Raw genomic sequence first — 21,751 nt, 5'->3', positions numbered from 1 at the left:
TCGCATTTGGAGTCTTGCCGAGACAGGCCAAGAGTGAAATTATTTGACAGAACGCTGACCACCCTTCTTCCTGGATAAAGGGGACACCCATGCAAAGATGATGAATTAGGTATCTGGCTGCCACTGCTGTCAGTAACTGCCCCGCTAAAGCCGGGCAAAAGAGCCCACTGAGCACTCATCTGCACGGTCAGGCATGCAAATGTCTACGGAAATTTGATCTGAGTTGTCAAGCCATTGACATTTCATGGGCCAAAGCCCTTCAAAAATCACGCAGAAATGTACTGCACCTTCCCCAGTGGATTTTGGATCAGACCTTACTGAACACATAAAGCTGGCTATATACTTTGTTCTTTGATAAATTTCCTTCTCTTTGAGGTGTGTGCTTTAATAATTTAGCCAAATAGCCACATGCACTGCTAAGTATGTTCTTTTTAAGCAGCAGGACAGCACTGCTAGTGCTGGGAACCAACGAGTTCAGGGAACCAGCCCATTTACTGTGAGTCTCATTTGTCTACCCTTGTGCAGAGTACAGCTTTCCTCAGGTGCAGTACAAGGGCTGGGATGCCTAACTAAAAGGCTAACCCAGCCAGAGACATACGAAGCTTTCCAAAAAAAGAAACAGTTGTGCTCTCTACCTCTCCCTGAGTTATTTATTTAAAACAAATTGGTATCTTTTTCCTTCTGGTTTCCAGCCTGAAAGACAGATAGTCCAAATCTAAGATTCAAGCCTAAACCTTAACTCGTTCACCTCTGATGTGAAATCAGTGGTTTTGTCAGATTAGGTTTTTAAAACTATGCAAGTAAGACCAAACTCTGAGTCAAGTAGGAATGAACTTAACATGCAGAGTCCCTCAGAGAGCGGTTTTCTTTACGCGCACCCAGACAGAAGAAAGCAATCAGGGTAAAAATACTTCAGGGGCTTGGGCTCTTCTCGAGTGTACTTAAGCTATCTGAACTTGAAATTTCAATGAAAATTCAAAATACCCTTATTTTTCTCCTAGAGAGGCTGCTGTATTAAAAATAGAAACTCCCTTACAAATATTGCTTCTACTGATTTTCATATGAAAGTGATCAGTTTGGTATTTGTTTCCAACCATACCACTGTTTTCTCAAGATGGATTAAGTCACCGGATGTATAAATGCAAAACTGAAAATTAAATTGACCAAATTAAATTTCATTGAACTGTGCAATTGCCAATTCTAGTTCAGTGCTATATCTGAAAGGCTAAATCAAGCCTCAAAGTAGCACTGAAAACAAAGTCAAGATCCCAAGTGTACTGAAGCTCATCTCAATACATTGCAGCTGTGCCATGTTTCCTATTGAGTACTTCCCTTTGCAGACACACAAACTGCTATCCCTGATGGCAGCAAAGAAACCTAATTGTGCAAATTATTTAAGAAAAACAGAAGTGCATGTATTTATTAATCAGGTTCAGAGCATGAATGAGTGAAGTTCCTTTGGCGGGAAGTAATTAAACTGAAATTGAGGTCAAAGACAACCTGTAGAAACAGGATTTTGTTAGGCATTGTCAAGCAAATGGAGTGAAAAAACTTCAAGAAGGCCAATAACCACCTCGTGATTAAGATTCAAGCTCATCCTTTCTGCTATTAACTCCAGTTACAGCCTGAGTTCATGATCAGGAGTAACATCACCGACACAAGGCTATGAACGCATGTAAATCTTGCCACCTTTTTTATAATCTCTAGAGTCTGCTTGAAGTTTCAGTGAAGATCTGTGCCCAGAGTAGATATGAGAAGGCTTCATTCTTATAGAAAAAAGGGTATAATACACATCAAGCTTTAAAAACCTTTAGCAAGTCATCCTCCGTGTTATTCTTGACCAGCTCTATGCACATCATACAACTTCTGCATTAATGGCACTATTTCGTAAAACTGTGTCAAAGGGATTTTAAAGAAAAGCAGGCAATTTGGAGGCATATAAGACTGACTCTGAATTTACCATTTATATTAGAGAAGACTGTCCCAAAGGGAAGATACATTCAGCTGAAGGTTGGATGTCCAGATTGCAGAGTCAGATTCAGGAGGCTGCTGCAAGTCAAAATTTCCTAAAGAACCTGACACAAGGTCTTTATTAAAGGCAGGAAAGGTGACATCCTTCAGCTCACGTTCCCCCTTTGAAAGCTGCTGTTGCTTATCACTATGCAGTAGATGTGTAAAACCCGACAGGGTAAATACACGCAGAGCAGGCATGCAGCCTATGTGCCGTGCCCTCTCTGCAGTCTCCTGAAGGGAAACAATTTCAGCTCTGTCACTGCAGTCATTTGGAGCTCCCCTGGATGAGGCCCTGATAAATACCCCATAGAGAAACCCTGCATCGAATACGATGAGCGGGCAGGCTCTCTCCACCTCCAGCTTCTAGGTAAGGTCAAATAAGAAAGAGCAGGTTCACAATGGCTAAATTTTGGACCCTTAAACTGTGGTGAAGCACCAGATGCAGCAGAACTGATGCAATTCTACTATTCAAGCCACATGCAGAGACTAGGGAGCATGAACCAACCTGAGAGCACAGCAATGTCTCAAAGACCCTTAAAAATGATGTAAAAAGTGGTAGCAAAGGTTTCATGGTCTCCACCATACGGTTTCTTGCCTTTATCAAGAAGTGAGCTACAGCCCCAGTAAAGCCACTGTGGTAGCGAAGGTTCTGTGAAACAACTTTGTGGGTGTTCACCGTGTGGTGAGTGACTTCTGCTTGCTCCTGTGCATTTTGTGAAATGAACTGCACACATACTTGGGTGGGGAAGGATAGGGAACGCCAGGTCAAATGTACATCCTCTGCCTGTGGAGACGATTATAAGGAGGCTAACAAGCCTGGATTTTCTTCACAAGTCTGCCCACCTGTATCTATAGAGAGCTGAAGCTGTATCTCAGGTCAGGGTTATAAAAAGAATAGCCATCCATTGCCTAAAGATCCCATTCACCTCTGTGCAGAGAATCAGCACACTGACTCTGTCTTACTTATGCCTATTCTTGACGGTTTAGTGAATTGGTGACCCCATGCTAGCTGTTTTTAAAGGGATGCACATCACGCTCGAAAGGTACATCTCACAGGGAATTTACCAACATGCCATTGTCTCTTGAACAGCTCTGGCCAATTTTATAAAGTGAATTAAAGTTATTTTTACATGTTCTATATGTGGAAGGTTTAGAATTTACTTGAAAAGTATTTTCCCTCAGGAAAAAAAAGGCACAAGCCCACAACCATTTTACTCCTATTCTCATGTTGTTTAAGAAGCAAAGAATGCCATACTTAAGGCCTGTTTTCATGACATTTTCTGAGCTTGTAGAGTTTAGAGTTTTAGAGCTTGTAGAGGATCTAGGGAATACATTTTGTTAGACCTTATATTCAATTTTTGTTGTCATTCCCAATATACCTCTATTACATTGATAGAAAAATATATCCTCTCTTTCTCTATTGCCAAGCATTGTGCAGTAGGTGAAGTACCTGCTCTATATGTAGTAGTAACTAAGAGAGCTAAATAGAAAGGTTGCTGTTGCCGCCAGCTTAACTTCAGGTCAGAGTAAGAAAAAAAAATTCACAACAAGACTTCAGCCCACTTTTTCCCACCCGTGAAGAAAAGATGTGCTGTAATAAAACACAGCTTAAGCCTTAATTAACTGCACGTTGCCAGCGTCCCACAGAAAGGGCACAGGCACACTTTATAACCTATACCAGCGTGTGTTCTGGGGTTTATAACCTATACCAGGGTGTTTTTTTCTGGGGAAAAAACAGCTTTTCTCATTGTGTTTGCTCTGCCTTCATGAATGGAAAAGTGGTGTCCCTCTGTTGGGCAGCACTGCGCTGCATGGTGCTGCACACCCAGGAACGCTGCTGGGGCACAGAGCCCAGGCTGGGCTGCAGAGGCGCTGGGACTGCCCACTCCCCATGGAAAAGCCACTAATAACCCTTTCTTCTACCACTGCAAATTTAATTGGAAAGAACATATCTAAACCTCTCTCCGGGGTTCTTGAAGGGAGAGGTGCCGGCAGGGCTCAGTGACCCATGCCACACCGTGCACGCTGTCACTAGCAACAGCCAGGACAGAGCTGGGAGCCCTCTGCCAAAGGGTGTCCGGGCCCAGGGTACAAGCACCAGGATGCTCCCAAGAGCATATGCCTCCATGAGGGATCCTGTCTAAGCTGCACCCAGGCAAAGATCAGTGATAAGCACAAAAATGACATCCACAGCTTCCCTAACTCTGGCTTTACCTGGAGCTGGGCGGATTCATGGTGGATTAAACCCTACTCTGCGAGAGAGACGATTCAGGACATGGGAGGGGAAGAGGAGAGACAGCATCCTTCTCCAAAATGAGCTGGTACCATGCAAGCAATATAGTGCACGATAGTCCACCTAAAGCATCACACAAAGTGCCTGACAATTTCAGTTTTAATTCATTTTAACAGTGACAAGGCTGCTCCAGATGAGAGATCAAAAGCTTTGTAAAATTAGGTTGTGTGAGTGTTTGGCTCAAGGCATCTGGGTAGCTTTAAATAGCTGTTTAGGCCTGTTACCGCCACTGAAAAAGTCCTGAGTTGAATTAAGATGAAGTTCAAGCTTGCTTCCAAGAGCAGCCAAACCCCTGCCTCCAGAAAATGACTTTCCACTATCCAGTGACAAGCAGTGCCAGAGGTTCACTGCCCTGCGCTATATTCCTGCTACCTTGAAAAGTCTGGGGTTTGCAGTATGCAGCTTGGTGTTTCAAAAAGCAGAGAAAAAAAAATAATAACAACCCAATCCCTCACAGAGAAACCTAGCATTACGACACAGTGACCTCATGTGCCTCTGCTGATATTTCCTCAAATTATAAAAATCCTATATTGATAGCACAGAAAATCAAAAGAGAACAGAAACGTGCAATCTGAATTACAAAAAGAAAAAAAATATCTTAAGGATAAGGGTAAAGAAATACCTTAGGGAATGGGGACTTTACAGATAATACTCTTTCATCTTTCCCTCTTGCCTTTCCCCTCTCCCCATTCTCTCCCATTTAACTTGACTGACTGGCCAAGTAAATCCAACAGGCAGACAGAGGTCTTAGAAGTACAAAGAAACTACAAATGGCACAAAAAACAGCAGCTGGGAGGAGGAGCCACTATTTTGTCCTTGATGAGAGCAAGTTCTGCAGTGCTACCTCACTAAGTGCAAATTTTATAAATGACCCATCACAGGAAAAATGTTAACTGGAAGTAGCTCCTCTCCAGGCACTTGAGTCAACCATTCCCCACACGTAGCACCACCATATACAAGGATTTGGCGTGCACGATATTCAGGGAGCAAGCTATTTTTTTCTGCTTTGTGGAATATGCCTGTGTATTACAAAAGGCTTCTCAGTAGGAAAAATAAATCTATGTATTGCAAAGATGAATGGATAAGCAGACGCAACCCATCTGTTGACGTTGCAGGACCCTAGCCAGAATTGGATATTTGACCTGAATCACCACAACTCTGCTTCAGTTTGTGTGACGGCAAATCAGGTGTGCTGAAACTTCTTGTACATGAGCCATGGGACTGCTGAGAGATTAAAGTGAATGGTGTATAAAACACGATTTGATAACCCCAGCAAGGAATTGCTGCAGAAATTAAACAATTATGAATTAGTAATATATTTAAAAGCAATGTATCTATGTTTCCTTTAAACATTTAACTAGAATGAGCGCCAGGTGGAAGTTCTGAGAAAAACAGCATACGGTATGAGGACTGATATTCTGAAAAGCAGTATTTCTCTGTTTCTTCTCAAAAGTCACAATGTTTGCCTAAATACTGTCCTTCCTTTTTGTCATCTTAGCAGCCATTCTCACACCAAAAGCATTTCAGTACTCTGAGAGACAGATGAAGCAAGGTGTCTGTGCCCCACCTGCGTGAGGAGGGGCATTTTTCTTGGAGGAGCAGAGCTGGCACCACGTCACAGAAGTCACTGCAGACACCAGTGTGATACCAAATCACGGGGTGTCCCTCTTCTTGCTTTCCTGTTATTTATGAAGCATACATGAGAACTGTTGGCCTGTTTAGATTTCAGCATCAAGAGTAGACCTCATGTGCAAGTCTTCAAGAAGAATCATAGCCTTAGAAGTTGAACACGACATTAATGGGCTTTAATATTTAAAAAGTCATCATGGAAGCTGAGCTCTGTCGTCCCCCATCCCTCTCTTCCACAGGGCTCTTACATGAATGATTGCCCTTTAAAGCCGTCTGCAGCCTACGTACTACAGAAGAAACCAAGCTGTCAGCAATGAACCCTACACTTCAAAGTCTGTCAAGTACAAACAAATAAATAAAGCCATTTCCTTCATCAACAAAAATGATAGTTATGGCCCAAGACATGAATAAATAGATGTTGATATAAATCTTCTTTGTGAATTAGGACGATACTGTAGGCTATTTGCTGTTCTTCAATGTGGCAATACTGTTCTCCCCACAATCCCAGGACTTACTCAACCTCTTCAGACACAAGGAGATACAATGATTCCATCTGATGATGCAATGACAGCCTAATAGGGAATCAGGTCCCACAGCCACAGATTGAGACTGTGGAGGGTCTGGTACTACCACGTCCACAGGGCACTTCAGCAGCACAGCATCGCACAGTTCAGCAGCAAACTGTCATAAGCAGTAAATTATAGAAGTCACGAGGCTTGAACAACAAGATAATTAAGAAAAATGATTGATGCAGACAGGAAAAGAGCAACACCTTATTTTGATTACTTGTCTTCACACATACGTGTATTGGAGGATCATCTGTGGGTAGTGGAGCTATTTCCAGAGGCTGGTAAGGGCCCTGTTTCTATCCCCTTCTCGCTGCCATGTGCGAAGGAACTTTGCCTTGTACACTTCACTTTGCGCTGCAGAGCCTCATATGTAAACCTCATCCTCATTTCTGGGAAGTAACCTGCACTCGGTTAAGCAAATTTGATTGTTTAACCTACATTTGAGAAGATTTCTGTGTAAAAACTGTTTTCTCTTTAGCTTTTATGCAATGGCTTTAGTCGCAATTTATGTCTTTCTGTCAACAAACAGTCATTAATTTCTTGCAGTTACAGTCAATATCTGATGTCATTCTGCCCTCTTTACATTAGCGTCTGACCTTCCCTTATTCTATTCATAACAAACTTGGCTTTTATGCCACCTGTGCAGCAGTAAATTTAGAGGAACATTAAATCAAGCAAAATATGAAAACATAAAATAACAAGACTTTAAAACATAAACACAAAAATTAAAGTGAGACAGAATTCTTTCATAAGCTCCAAAGAGGAGGAAAAAATGAGCAGGTGCCTGAAAAAGAGGAGGTCTCTGAAGGGTCTTGCAGCTGCCCACCTGGCAGGTAGTAGGTCAGGTGGTAACATAAATAAATTTTCACTGTATTCGTTCAGTGAAGTCCCTTGAATTCACTGGATTTTCATTGTCTTAGGATAATGGAAAGCTAGGTCACCAACATCTGATTAACCACCTTATTTTAGTGCATTTCTACCATCTTTACAAGTCCTTTCCTGTATGGATCTTCACATGGGAGCATTATCCATTCAAGGAGACGCACCTTTAAAGGTCCCTTCCAACCCAACACATTCTATGATTCTATAGCTATTTCAGTTTTTCTGAGCCATTCACGTAGTGGCAGAGCATGCATTTTTCTCACACCAATGCTGCAGAAACCACAGCGCACTGGAAGAGAGGTTTCCCCACTCTTCAGATCAATAGTTAGTCTAATAAGCTCACTAAACAGCGAGAAATCTTTGAAAGGATTTGTTTACAGAGAACGGTCAAGATAACTAACATGATTTGATTAAAAAAATATCTGTTGTCATTCAGTTCCAGCTGTTCTAAATAACTCCTCCAAACACAAAATCTCATAATGGATATTCAAAACCTTTAGGGTCGCCTGTAGTGAGAAAGGTGAACTTTTTAAAAGTTTTGAAATACTCTTCCTCACTAAGGAAATGGTGCTGGGTAAGGAAATGGTTTGAGGTAATCAACCGGAATGTGAGATACGTACTACAGAGCTATTCTGGGGGAAGCTCAGATGAAAGTAAGGTGAACTCAGAGAAAACAGAATGCTGAAAATGACATGCAGGGGCAAAAACTTCATCACCCGAGGAGCATATAAGAAAGGACTCAAGAAGCTTGAAATGGGAAAATAGGACATAAAAGTCCACTGAGAAGGAAAACAATATGTTAAGAGATGAAACTGGAAAGAAAATTGATCGACTTGCAGAACACTTTGGATTTCAAAATGAATGGTGGGATTTATAAAGGAAAAGAAGTTTTTTGCATTCAGGGCATGTCATGAAATATGCAGCTACTATTCAAAACTCAAACACTTTCAGCTTGTAACTTTTGCATATTAATCTTTGTTACAAAGCTGTACAGCCTTGACTTACATTCTGTGGCGTAACTCATTGCTTGGATAAGGCACCCAATTAAATAAATATGGAATTGTCACAAGTAATAGGCTAGTGTAGTCTGCTTTCTCACTTCTAACAAGCACATTTGACAATAGCTTTTAAACGTTAATTGAACATAAAATAACTGTAAAGTTTCCCAAATAACTTTTTTTTTGTTGTTTCTAGGCAAAACATTTCTAAGTAAAAGTAAAATGAGTAATTGTTTTCAATTCCTTTGATACTGGAGAGTTTCGGTTCTCTGAAAGTTTTGTCTGGAATATAATTCACAACAGAATTACTTGGAAGACTAAATGAAATAATAAAAACTGGTCCTGTTATCCAGAATGATCTCTAGAAAGCTTCTCCTCCTTCATTAGAATAATTTTTAGATTTCATCACTACTATGAGACCTGTGCATTGAGGAGCAGAAGTGTTAAACATCGTACAAATTTGCTTTAATGAACAAAGGGTACAACAAGGATACACATAGATTTAGTTGAGAAAGCACTAGGTATCCTCTATCAGCTCAAGCTAGAATTAAGGCAATTGAAAAAAATAATGTTTAGCCCTTCTGTTTCTTTGCTACACCTGCATCTATTTCACTTAACCAGTCTTTCTTTATAAAGAAGTTTTCTAAAAATAATATCTGGAGTGAGATGAGATGCTGTGGAGATCTGGAAAGACAGCTGTTGGGGGGATACATGTGTTGGGATGTACAGGGAACAGATGGGAGGAAGAGAAGATGCTCAAATACCGTAGGACATTTAGAAAGCTATGGGAGGAGAACAAAAACACTTCTCTCCTCACTGGGAAGACACCTGATGGTTAGACAGTATGACATCGACTGTCTGATGGCATTTCATGAAAATTGCAGAGTTTTCCAAGCAATCAAAATTTCATACTAAAGTACTGAAAAATATGGAAATGACTTGTTGATTAAATGGAGTTTTGAATATTTTTTTCCCCAACTATTTCATACAAGGAATAAGTAATATTTGCAGAGAACTGGGGAGATAGAGCAGTTATACCATCTTGCTATGGTATAACGATCAAGAGATAGTAGGTTTAGACAGCCTCCAGACTTGTGCCGATGATCTCTGACACAGCAGAGAAACAGGGTCTGGTCCTTCAGGCTGAATGGAGAAAGGTATGAATAGCTTTGCCTCAAACCATAAGTCATTTGGCAGCTTACAGACAAGATATACCCTTAGCCATTGGATTATGTGCGCCATGTAGGAACAGGATGAAAATTGAATGTCTCAATTAAGTTTATAGATGAACTCAACAAGGCTGTTCACACTTTTCCATGTTGCTCTTCACAGAATTAAAAAAAAAAAAAAAATTGAAAATTTGACTTTTTTCCCCCCAGTCAAGGGGAAAACAAATGTTAATGTTAGAATTTCTCCAGGGATGAGAAGTGCAGTCCTTCCAACACTTCTGTTCCACAGACCTCTCTACATGCTATTTCTTCCCATCAAATATGGCCATGGTAATATCTTCTGCAACAGAAGTCGTCCCTAGCTGCACCGTGCCAGGACTGCTTGTAAGTGACATTCAGGAAAGTGGGAAGGACAACTGTTAGAGTCAGTAGAGAGAGCACACAGGGAAAGAGCAGGCGCTGCTTCTCTCCAGCATGACACTCACCTCCTTCATGATGGATTGAACAGCACAAAGCAGATGATCAGAAGGCTGGTAAATGACAATGAAATATTCACAAAAGATGAAAGGTAAGGAGATTAATAAGCAATACAATTTTAGAGGAGTCACAAGGTCAGCTGGTGAGACTTCATGCGCACAATAATTAGCAGGAGGAAGTATAAATATTTCTCAGTCTTTTTTTTTTTTTCCTTTTCTCCTCCCTCTCTGTTACCTTGGCCCTGCTGCCATCTTGGGTTTCACCCAACATCCACAGTAACAGCCCAAATTTACTGCACATATTGCAAAAGAAAGCGATAGAGCAGGTATAAATCATACATACGATGAGACAAATCTATTTTTCTATGCCTACTAAGCCTCTAAAACTAGGACTGGTTAATACAGCCATAACCCTGTGTTCACTGTGTGTAGACTTGTTCCAACTATGTATCAGAGGGTACCTCCACAGGGGAAATTAGGTGTCCTTATAATGGCCGACTCCCTACATGTCTCTCGTTTCTTCCATCTGCCTGTCAAATTACAGTCCGAAATCCTAAATTAGGCTCCACAGAAAGGGATTTACAAGAGTCAGTACACCAGTGGAAACCTTGTTGCGAGCAAGGCCCTGGCAAAACATGGGAGGTAGTTGCCTAATTGCTAAGGAGGGGAAGGTACCTAAATCCAATTTAGGAGAAACTGCAACGTTTAAGCCTTGCTTTGTAAACTAGGTTCTCAGGCCATCTCTTTCAGAAACAAGGCATAGGTCCCAATGCTTTTTTAAAGGACTACATTATTTTAAAGCATCTTCTCAAGAGAAGGGAGCAGTACTCCTCTATCGAGTACCCTTGTTAGAACTATGTTGTGTGTATTAGAAATTTCTCCAAAGCACCAGATAGATGACAATGTTCTAACCACTCAGCTATGGGCTAATCTGGGAGGGATGTTAAGCCTTTCCTACAAAATGATACCACTTTGTACTAGAAAACTGGATGAACTGAAATAACAAGTAGCAGAATGGAACCACCAGTTAATCCAGTTTCCAGGGGAGTCCTGGGATCCTGTCTGTGCTATAGACACTGTATGTGTATGTTATCTAATAGATGTCTTGAAAAAAACCACAAAAGACGAGCTCAGATTTGGAAGCAGCATTGAAATCGTCTTTCTTAGCTCACCATTACATGCAGAAAGAAGGGCAGCTTTCCTTCCCATAAGGTTTGGTCCTGCAGATGTGCAGGAGGCCAGCCTGGCAAACTGAACCTTTGCAGGGTCAGTTGGAGAAGAAAAGCCACAGTAGGTTTTGCTGTGCGTGACACCTATCAAGTTATTCAGGGCAGGCAAGAATAAGAGAGACCTACTCTGACACAAGAACATTAGGGGAAAATAGGAAAGATGCATCCCTTTACAAGCCCTAGATACGTATTACTGTGTGAGTCAGCATCAGCAGGACACAGGAACAACCACAAAACCAAGGACAAGATGGAAAGAGCAAATTTATTTTTGTTACCTTGTCAACCGGGAGATCCCCAAAGCAGCACCCAGGCAGATGCATAAAAGGGGGGGATGCAGGCACTGCAGAGTTCAGTCTGTGCTAGAGGATCACTGAACCTGCTGGTTGTGCCTGTATTTCAAGCATTCACGCAAGTGTAGCGCGTTCGACAGGGTACCTCTAAGTCTATCACACGCCTATGTTATCTCAACATAGGTGTACTTGTCCAACACACAAAACTAAAAAACAGTTAGTATATATGTGTTTTTCTGCACCTCAGCCACAAGTCACTTGAGTGTGTTCACAGTCCTCCTCGCCAATCTTCCATTGTATTCCTACTCCTGTGAAATCTTTAGTTGTATGGAAAGAAGAAACGGGTTCATGGATGTGGATCGGTAAAGACATGAACCATCATTTTCCGTATCTTGATTTCCACATAAAAATTACCCAGTACTTATTTTGCCTTGTTTATTTTATAGCGAAGGTAAAAAACAAGCAGTTGTAAGGACTAAATGGGGAAAACAAGCAGTTTAGTTTTTTAAGCTTATTAGAACTCTGATAAGAAAAAAAAAATGCTAATGGAAAACACACAGAAGGACACAAAAAGTTAAAAGACCATACTGGTTCAAGAACAGATGAATATAAGCCAGCATAGGTTTACCTCAAAAGAAATTTAGAAATTTTGTGACCAAGGGAGATACAACGATCTGGGATAGTCTTGCTGTAAAAATAGTAAGAGTGAGACTATATTGCCCTTTAAGATGGAACCCAGTAGGTTTCTGAAAGAGCTGAAATGTTGTGAATGCTGCAGCCAAGCGGTTTTGATTGCCCAGGAAACCACGTGGTTCCTCTCCGGCATTTTTACAGCCAAACCTGCATCCAGTGTTAAACTAAGAGGTGACAGGCACTTGAAGAGCTGCAGCAGACAGACAGGGGCACACATGCCACATGAGGAGCCACATCTCTCCTGCATTTGACTATTTCACACCACCAGTGCTCCTGACACTCTAAGTCATCCCCCTGCCTGTTGCTGAGAGCCTTGGTACAGAGTTGCTCAGTGCACTGAACCATCCCCTTTCGAGGCAGGGAGGGAGCAGGCACATGGGATCTCTCCTTCAAGCTCCTCTCACTCAGAGTGTGAGGAAAAAAGGAGGAGGGGAAAAAAAACCAAACAACCAAAACCAAACAAAACCCAGAGTCCCCATCTCCCTTCCATCTTGTGATTTTTTTCCTGTTTTTCCTGTCTGACTGCAAAGCAACACCAGAAAAGGGATCTGTTTTCCCAGTGAAGGATTTAATTTCTAATTATGATGTTTTTCATGTTTAAAACTAGGCAACAGAGTGTTTTATATTCTGGGAATTAAAGAAAGCAGAATGGCTGGCATTTATGGGCCAGGCTTTCGCACTGTTGTAGCTCAGCCATAATTGTAAAGAAGCCACACATACTGTGACAAACTGAAATCACCTCTAGGGAGTTCATCTGTCAAACAAGTTGATTCACATCTCATCTGCTTTCTGAATGAGATATGAAAATGAGTCTGCTACATTCTGCTGTCAAAGGAGAGGATGGTTTCAATCCCCTTTAAAGTGACAGTGAACTTTTTACTGTCTGTATCTGAAGAGCGAGTACATAAGGTTTGAGTTTATCTGCAGGGAATTAACCTTATCCCATGCGTAGAGAACAAGGAGATATGTCCAAAAGACTTTCAAATTTGGTCCTTTGGGCCTAAAGCAAAAATTCATTTAACTTTCAGTTCATGTCTGCCTTCTTAAAGTTTTCTGATTCAATTGATTGTGAAAGGTGTCTGAATGACAGCACCGTTTGGGAAGAGGCAAGGTCCCAGCACTCCCTGAGCACTTGTTTTAACCGGGAAATTAGAATTCAGCAGCTTGCCCAGGGAAGCAGGGCAGAGATACCAATGTGTCTGGGAGAAGGACAATTTAGGAACCAGCTGTGAGAAAGACCTACCTGTCCCATTTACGGAAGTGACTACAAAGCCATCACTATCCAGCATGAGACTGAACTGATGAACTGAAAATGAGTTAAACTCCATTTGCTTGCCCTCTATCAAACCTTCACTCAGTCTTTATTTTTACATATTTTCATTAATCATTTAGCTATCAAAGCTCCTGTGAGCTCATCATCCTTCCCCCAAAAATCTCTAGTGCCATCCAGAAACAATGAAGCATCTAGATCAGTTTAACACAAACATGCAGCTACCACAGTCTCCCATTTCCATTGCCCTGTGTCTGACATGCCACCTTTCTTGTCCCTTCAGTCATTCCATCCATTTTACGTATTCAGCCCCTGGTTCTGCGTCCTGGGACCTACTCAGGGCAGGGATCGACCTGTCTTCCTAAGATGTCACATTTGGCATACTGCAGACCAAGTATGCTGAAAACGGTTCCCCCAGCAGTGAATTCACAGCAATAACATTGTGACAGTGCCTGTTGGGTAGAGATCTAAACTCTGAAGGTGTCAGAAGGTAAAGACAATTCTGCTTTGTCTGAACATCTATAAGCCTGTGAGGTAGGGCAGCAGTTAGAAGCAACAGACCAGAGAGCAGCACAGAGGTTCCTGAGCTAAAAGAACCAGAAAAATGGTAAACACACAGCCCAGTATTGATTAAGCAGCTTAAGTTAGAATCTGTTCATGAAACACGTTTGCTTGCTAATGAACCCTATGACAACACTTTCTCCACCCATCATGTTGTAGCTGTGCTATTGCTTGTCAAAGAACGCATCTAGAAGAAAGCAACAGAGAACATGAGTGTTGTGTACAGTGAGGATGGTTTTCATTTAGGAGACAGTTCCTTGAACTATTTTTGCATGTTCAGCCATTCTTCAGTACTCTATGGCTGTTCAGGACTCCCCTCCCTCAGGAGAACTTTTATCTCCAGTCCATTTTTGCCCTAAAACCTATATTCTTCACCAGTTCGACCTTCATTTTCTTACTCAATAAGTGAAAGCAATTGTGACCACTGTAATTTGTGTAGTGTTCAGCATGGTGAACGTGCTTTAGGTATGGCAGACCAGGCCCCTCAGCAGCACTGTCAGAGGAACACTTAGGCTTCAAGATCTCAAATGGCTTCAGCAGGAGACATGCTGAGAGATTCAGCTCTGTCATAATGGATGCAGATCGAAGTATGTGAAAGAACACAGCCCTTGGCACCTTAGAAACCTTACACCTACAGACAGCTAGACATTAAACAGGAGTTTTCTGGGTCACACTGCTGATGTTAGATGCCTAAGTTGTCTTCTGAATCTGAGTCAGCACTGTTTACAGAGGTATTTAGGCACTTGTGTCATGGAGAACATTAGGATGAGTGTTCTGAAGTCATGAAAACTGCTTTGAAAAAAATACTATTTTTAAAAATTTACTACAACTATTGTGACCTCTCACCCTCCTCCCCGTTCCCCAGCCTTCCAAATCCCTAGGCAAACATACAGTCTTTGCAACACACCTGAATGACAACTCTTGTTTTTCACATACGCTATAGTCACCTAATATCAATGCAATACATAGATACTACAAGAAAAAAGTTGGGATCCATGGCTATGTTCACATTTAAAAAAAAAAAAAAAAAAAAAAAGAAGAGATAACACAACTTTCCTAGGACCCTCTGCTGCATGATTTTCTGGTGAAGAATAACGTACCGCAACATCCCAATGGAGGATAGATATCCTCAATTAAGATGGTTTTGATTCGCACTACCCGACTCCTTCAAAAAGAAAGCCAGAAGTAGCACTCCCCTTGGTACTCATGGGGTGAGGATCAAACCTGTTGCCGTCATAACGGTGCTTATATTATTTCTTTTCATTTTTGCTCCAGATGTAAAGAAAGACAACTCAGGTCACCCAAAGCAACTCCACATTTCCAGCATTTCTGTGTTTGCCAGGACATCTGGTCTTCACGTCGTCCATCCATTTGAACATCTGCTGCACATCTGTGGCCTGCACCCATCTGCCAGGCTGCACAGTTCCAGCCTCAAGGATCGCAGTCAGGTAAACTCCAGCCAAGTAAAACAGGTCATGGGTAGTATCCAGCATCATAGGAATCTCCTTCTCCTCATACCATGACATTGATATAAGCCTGGAAGACTTCCTGAAGGCAGTGAAATTACAGTAGTAGCACTCAGCAGGATAAAGGAGATTAACAACTGCAGTAGACTTTCGTCACCCTGTAACGCTGTCATCTATTTTACTGTTTCCAGGTTAAAAGATTTAATTCACAGTAAGACCTGTCTGTAGGACAGGTCATTTCAGAAACCTACATTAGCCAGATTTACAGTTCCCTTTCTTAATTTACAGCTTTACATCCTCATCTTGTTTTAAAACCTGAGAAAGTTTCTGTTGCAAACTGGGCAAAAACCAGAAATAAAGCCCACAACCATATCATCAAAGGGAAAAATCCATAGTCCCCAGACCAAAATTCTTACTGCTGTCACAGAGTGAACTTTGCCTGAGACAGCAGCTCTGGTTTGTCCTGCGTGCACACACACAGATCAGCTCACTTGCTCCTTAGGAAGAGACATCTCAGTTGCACGATTTTACCTTCTGAGACAGAGAGCAGACAACAAGGCACACGGAAATTACAGGGGGAATGTGAGGTGAAATTTTCAAAAGCGTTTAGTAATGATTTGAGTTCGCTTTCATTGAAGTATGATTTTATAAGCGATTTCAGTGGGAAGGGAACTGTACCCAGGTTCTTCCCTATGCAAGTGCTCAGATTTGAATATTTATTTACAGAAATACTTCACGGATTTTCAGCATAACAAGTGTTGCAAAGGTCGACTTAATATTTCCCCAGAAACAGCTTTTCCTAAGAATGAGAGACAACAGGAGTTTTGCTGCGGCCCTGCTTCCCTGTGGACAAGAGCAGAGTCAGAGGCTTGTTCGCCGAGGTACTCCAGCACACCCACAAATCGTTGGATCGATCTCCTTACTTCAAATACAGACTTAAGTAACATTTTATCATGTGTTTACATAGTACATTATGGACCACTGACAAGCCTTTGCCTAGAGGAACGTGTAGTTCCAAAGTCACAGCCAAGCGCTAATTAAACTGAAATGCACCACTTACTTGCCACTACAAGTCTCCTCTGCAGCAGATCTTTGCATGTGCCCATTATGGCTCTACAAAAGGCACGGAAACACCCTGGTGTTCAGAGCACTCATCAATTAAAAAGCAGAGATTAAAACATTAACATTATTACAGAAAAGTGAAGGAACCACAGACATTTAAGTCCTCGGGCTCCAAAATGTTTAATTTAAAAAAACAAGATGACTTTCTCTGCAATGTTATATTATTATGCTTATTACCTTCTCTGTCTCTCCAGTAAGAACTTTTTCTATAACCATAGATCTCAAACTACTCACATTACTATGATGATATAATTTGTAATGTTTAGCCGTGGGGTAAGCACGATTTCCTTTGTGAACTGCATACTTACGTTCATACAGTAAATTCTTTCTTTGAAAGCCTTGTTTAGATTTTACCACTATATGTGCAGTTCATGGACATTCTGAAAAGCTAAGCCAAATTATCTGTCTTAAATAATTAAACCTCTTATTTAAAATCTCTTCTGTAAGTGGCAATAATAATACCTAATGATTGTGTAATAATGGCTATGCTGGCTTTAGGTGGGACAAAAACCCAGAACTGGAAGTGTGAGCGTGGATCCTGGAAGCACTGCCTTGACTGAGTAATCCTTCCCCTGGTTGACATGCTTTGCTAATTTAAGATTTTATTAAAAAGCGTTTACTATTCAAATAGGATTTGTTTAAAGGTAAAAATCCTAAAACTGTGAACTAACCGCAATTAGCCTGGTACCATCAACCTGATGAAACCAGTGACTAAGAATAGCAGAATAGCTCAGTCCCTTAGGACATTGTTACAATGAGCTTCTGAGAGTGAAACCTATGGAAAAACATTTAACTGTCCCCACTGCTCCTGTTCTGCAGAACAGGATCTGCACTTAAACATCAAGAGAGATAATTTTACCTCATAATCTAAAAATGCCAAGCTACACCCTGGTGTCCCATTCTCTGCATTCAACCCTAGATATAAAAAGCCCCTGCGTTTTCTTCACCTAACTACAGCGTATAGAACTGATATTTACAGTGAGAACTAAATATGGAAACTGTAGGCACGGTTTCAAGGCGGTATGAAAATAAACACAAGATTTAGAGTATTGAACATATAGCTCATTTTTGTAATGATCACGTGTATGAAAATCTTCTCTGGAAAACCAGTAACGCACAAAAACTTTAGCCTGCCATTACAAGATGTCAAAAAGTTTCAGGCAGACTTAAAATATAATGCGCTGTGGAAAACGGTGACTGCAGCAAATGGATCTGATATAGAGGTTGCCGTAGGGTCTTCTCTGTGCTTTAGAAAGCTCCTTTCAGTCCAGTGTCAAGAGCAGGATCTGTTTCCTCTCCAGAGGATGAGCACAAGGACAGAGCCCGGAGCAAAACCTGAACTCGCCCAGAGTGGCTCCCATCCGAGCACTGCTGCTGCGCTCACGCTGAGCCCCTAAATTGCCAGGTGCTGACCCCAGGGCTGATGCAGGGTGTGTACAGCACAGGTGATGACAGAAGAGCTCTTCTTACACTTAGTCCCCAGCTGACAGAACTGCACTTAAGGAACACTACAGATGCTTTCCTAAGGTAGCAAATTGCTATACAGGTCAATACCAAGCTAAACAAAACTAAAGAGCCAAGACAGTTCTCTGTTTAATGTAAAACCCAAGTGACTGCTTTTTATGCAATGACATGTTAAGCACAGTAATGTACGGTTCTGGATGAGCACATCTCTAACTCAGACCATCGACAACAAAGTAGTTAAAAAGTTCTACCAAAAATAACATTTGGCAAGGCATGCCAGATGATTTAGAAAGCAAGTGATGTCACCAGGGCAGTGATTTGACTTTTTCATGTGCAGTACATATTAATGAAGAACAATGGCCAGGAGATTTTGTTCAAAGAACAGTTAAAAGAATAGAAAGTTTTCATTTCAAAGTAATGACAAATTCAGGTTCTTACACATGTCAACAGGGAGAAGGCTTAGCTCTTACAATTAAGGTCACACGCCTGTGCAGCTTTACTCATGCTACCCGATTGCTGAGGACAAGCATATGTGTGAACTTGCAAAATATGACTTCTATCTGACATGTCTTTTAATTTCCATGTAACAAAATATACAGTAATATTTTAAATATATTTTGTGTGTAACTGAGTACAACAATATTTAATTCCATGAATAATTAAAGGATCTAGTTGTGCTGACCACAATATTCCATGCAATGAAAATTATACACTGACAGCGTCACTGTTTCAGGAGGGTGCAATCTAAACAGCTACACCAAGAAGAAAAACTAGTACATACAAACACAAGGTTAAGAATGAAGTTAGAGAGAGATTTCAGCAATACCCAAGGCATAAAACTTGCTTTTGAACTCCTGCCTGCAAGGATTGAGGGGAACAAAATTATGGTCTATGTACCAGATAGAAAAACAAATAAACATTGCATAGGAATATAGTCATGAAAGCCATGCAAGCCCATGGTCGTGTAATAGATTTTAATCAACGGTCACATTAAATGCAGGATAGATACTTTGCTTTTTTTTTTTTTTCCTCATTTTGATACTGATAGGTCTATTTTTGGATACTTAAAATTTCAGGTAGGTAACAGAGAATCCCTCTTTCTGCTCGGACTTTGAATAAGACTTCTGAATTTGTTTGCGGAGAGAAAAACCAGGTTCTGAAAAGATTAACATAGTTTAGCAACCTTTGAGCAGATAACCCCCTCACCTCAATCAATGATTAGCACTCTTCCTGCAAATGTAATGGAAAAATCCCTTGATGTGATACTTCCATGGGGCCAGCAAACACCTCCAAATCAAACTTCATCTACCATGGGACAGGAGCATGCAGTTTCCAGATAAATAGCACACAGGAGATGACAAATAGTAACTGATTGCTTGTTTACATCATGTCACTGCTTGCAAATGTGAAACTCAGTAGTGGTGGTGTTCAGTATTTTGAATATGCTACCTAAGGTTACACACCACAAGGTAAATCTGCTTTTGTTTGCTATGTACAGCACTACTGCTTCCGATTTTCAGTTTCTTGAAGGGGTCTACTGATTTACTAGAACATATAATAGATTTCAGAGGGGTTTAATCCAACCTGCAACAATATCCCAAAGTAATTTTACTTGGCTGTGGAAGTACCACTTCAGAAACTGTTCTTCACTGTGATTCAGCTGTTCTTTCTTCCCCTCTCAACCCCCCAAAGCAGAAAAGGTTAATGATGGTGACTTCAGTAGATGATCATTTCCCTTTTCTTAAAGTATTATCTGTGAAAATGATTTAGCTGCAATTACTGTCTGTGTTCTGAGCTCTGTGTGAAGAATAGTTTCTAGATTTTATCTTACAAAAAGTCAGTGTAAAATAACTAAGCAGTTCTGGGAGCTGGGACTGAACCAGAACTCAAACTTCCCCTACTGCCCACTTGTCTACAGTTATTAGACTTCATGCACTGTCACAGTCTATGAAGCATAATGAGCAAGGAGGAGTGGAGCGAGTTTCTGAAAAATAGGGATAGTGGTTAGCAGGCACAGGGGAGGTAGAGTGCGTGTTAGATCTACCTTAAGCCAAACAAAAATTTGAGACAGACTCTCCTGCTTCCTAGGCAAAAAGCCTCACCAGGGAGCAATAATACATAAGAGAGCTAGACACTGGCCCCTCATCTAGTGTTTGTGTTTTCAAGAGGGATAATGACAATTTAATACTCCAAAACAACTTTTCTGGGCTTTTCACACTGGAGACATTCAAGTAGACAGAAGTGCCTTACCTCCACAGCAGCAAGAGGACCTCTCTCCTCAGCAGAGCTGACTAGCCCCACGCAGGACCTTCTTCCACGCAATGGTCTTTTCCACATTTCACTCAATCCCTCTTCTTCCACAACAACTGGGTCTCCTACAGGACACGTATCATTACTCATTGCAGAGTTCAGCTTTTAGGCACTGAAGTCTGTCACTGGTTCCACTTCTCACAGCTCCCTGGCAAAACTCAGCTCGCAGGCTGCAGGACTTCATTGACAATGAGAATTCGATTGCCTTCATGATACACAGACCCTCAAAGAAAGCCTGTTCGTGGTCACCTGGGAAAGCATGGGCACTATTCACTCCAGTATTGCCACAGACTGGATGTTACAGAGGTAAAATAATAGCTACGGGAAAAGTGAAAGAGTTTATTAGCATTGAGGTCGACATGGCAGAAGAGTTGAGCTGAATCATCTTTTGACCTGTGAAATTTTAGTAATGCTTTCTGATCTAAAAGATTTTTCTATTTATACAAGTTTACACTGTGGCCTTACAGTGCATTTTGTGCTCAGGCTGGTTCAGGGTGTTTTTTTGCTTTGGACCTTCAGCAAAGCAGGAAGAAATAGGACAGGGAACAAAGGAAAAATAAACCCACAGATATCACTTAGGCAAATGTGATGCCCACAAATCCATGGGCCCTGGTTGGCTGCAACCATGAGTGCTGAGGGAGCTCACAGATTTTATTGCAATGCCGCTGTCCATCTTTGAAAGGTCATGGAGAGCACAAGAGGTGCCTGAAGACTGGAGGAAAGCCAATGTCATGCAAGTTTTCAAAAAGGGTAAGAAGGAGGAAACTGGTAGGAAAGCAGGTAGGAAGTAGAAAACTGCAGGCCAGTGAGCCTCACCTCCATCCCTGGAAAGGTGATGGAACAGCTCATCCTACATGTCATCTCTAAGCATGTAGAGGAAAAGGTTATCAGGAGTGGTCAACATGGATTCACCAAGGAGAAATCATGCTTGACTAAACTGATAGCCTTCTATGATGGCATGACTGGCTGTGTAAATGAGGGAAGAGCAGTGGAAACTGTCTACCTCAACTTTAGCAAGGCTTTTGACAACATCCTCCATAACATCCTCATAGGTAAGCTTAGTAAGTGTGGGTAAGAATGAGTGGACAGTGAGATGCATTGAGAACTGGCGGAATGGGTTGTGATCAGAGGGCTGTAATCAGCAGCGCAGAGTATAGTTGGAGGCCTATAACTAGCAGTGCTCCCCAGGGGTCAGTACATACTCATCAATGACCCGAATGAGGAGAAAAAGCGTACCCTCAGCAAGTTTGCTGATGACACAAAACTGGGAGGCAGCACACCAGAAGGCTGTGCCTCCATTCAGAGAGACCTGGATAG

The 21,751-nt window shown here is 41.4% G+C and overlaps 1 protein-coding gene across 1 annotated transcript in view; it reads right to left on the bottom strand.

Annotated features, from left to right (window-relative positions):
• LRFN2 (leucine rich repeat and fibronectin type III domain containing 2) overlaps positions 1 to 21,751 on the bottom strand; it is a 223,089-nt gene that overhangs the window by 169,742 nt on the left and 31,596 nt on the right. The window lies entirely within an intron of this gene.

Source organism: Larus michahellis, chromosome 3, assembly GCF_964199755.1.
Source record: "Larus michahellis chromosome 3, bLarMic1.1, whole genome shotgun sequence".
NCBI classification, from domain to species: domain Eukaryota; kingdom Metazoa; phylum Chordata; class Aves; order Charadriiformes; family Laridae; genus Larus; species Larus michahellis.
Note: the sequence above shows the minus strand (reverse complement) of the source record. Positions and strands in the feature narration are given on the sequence as shown.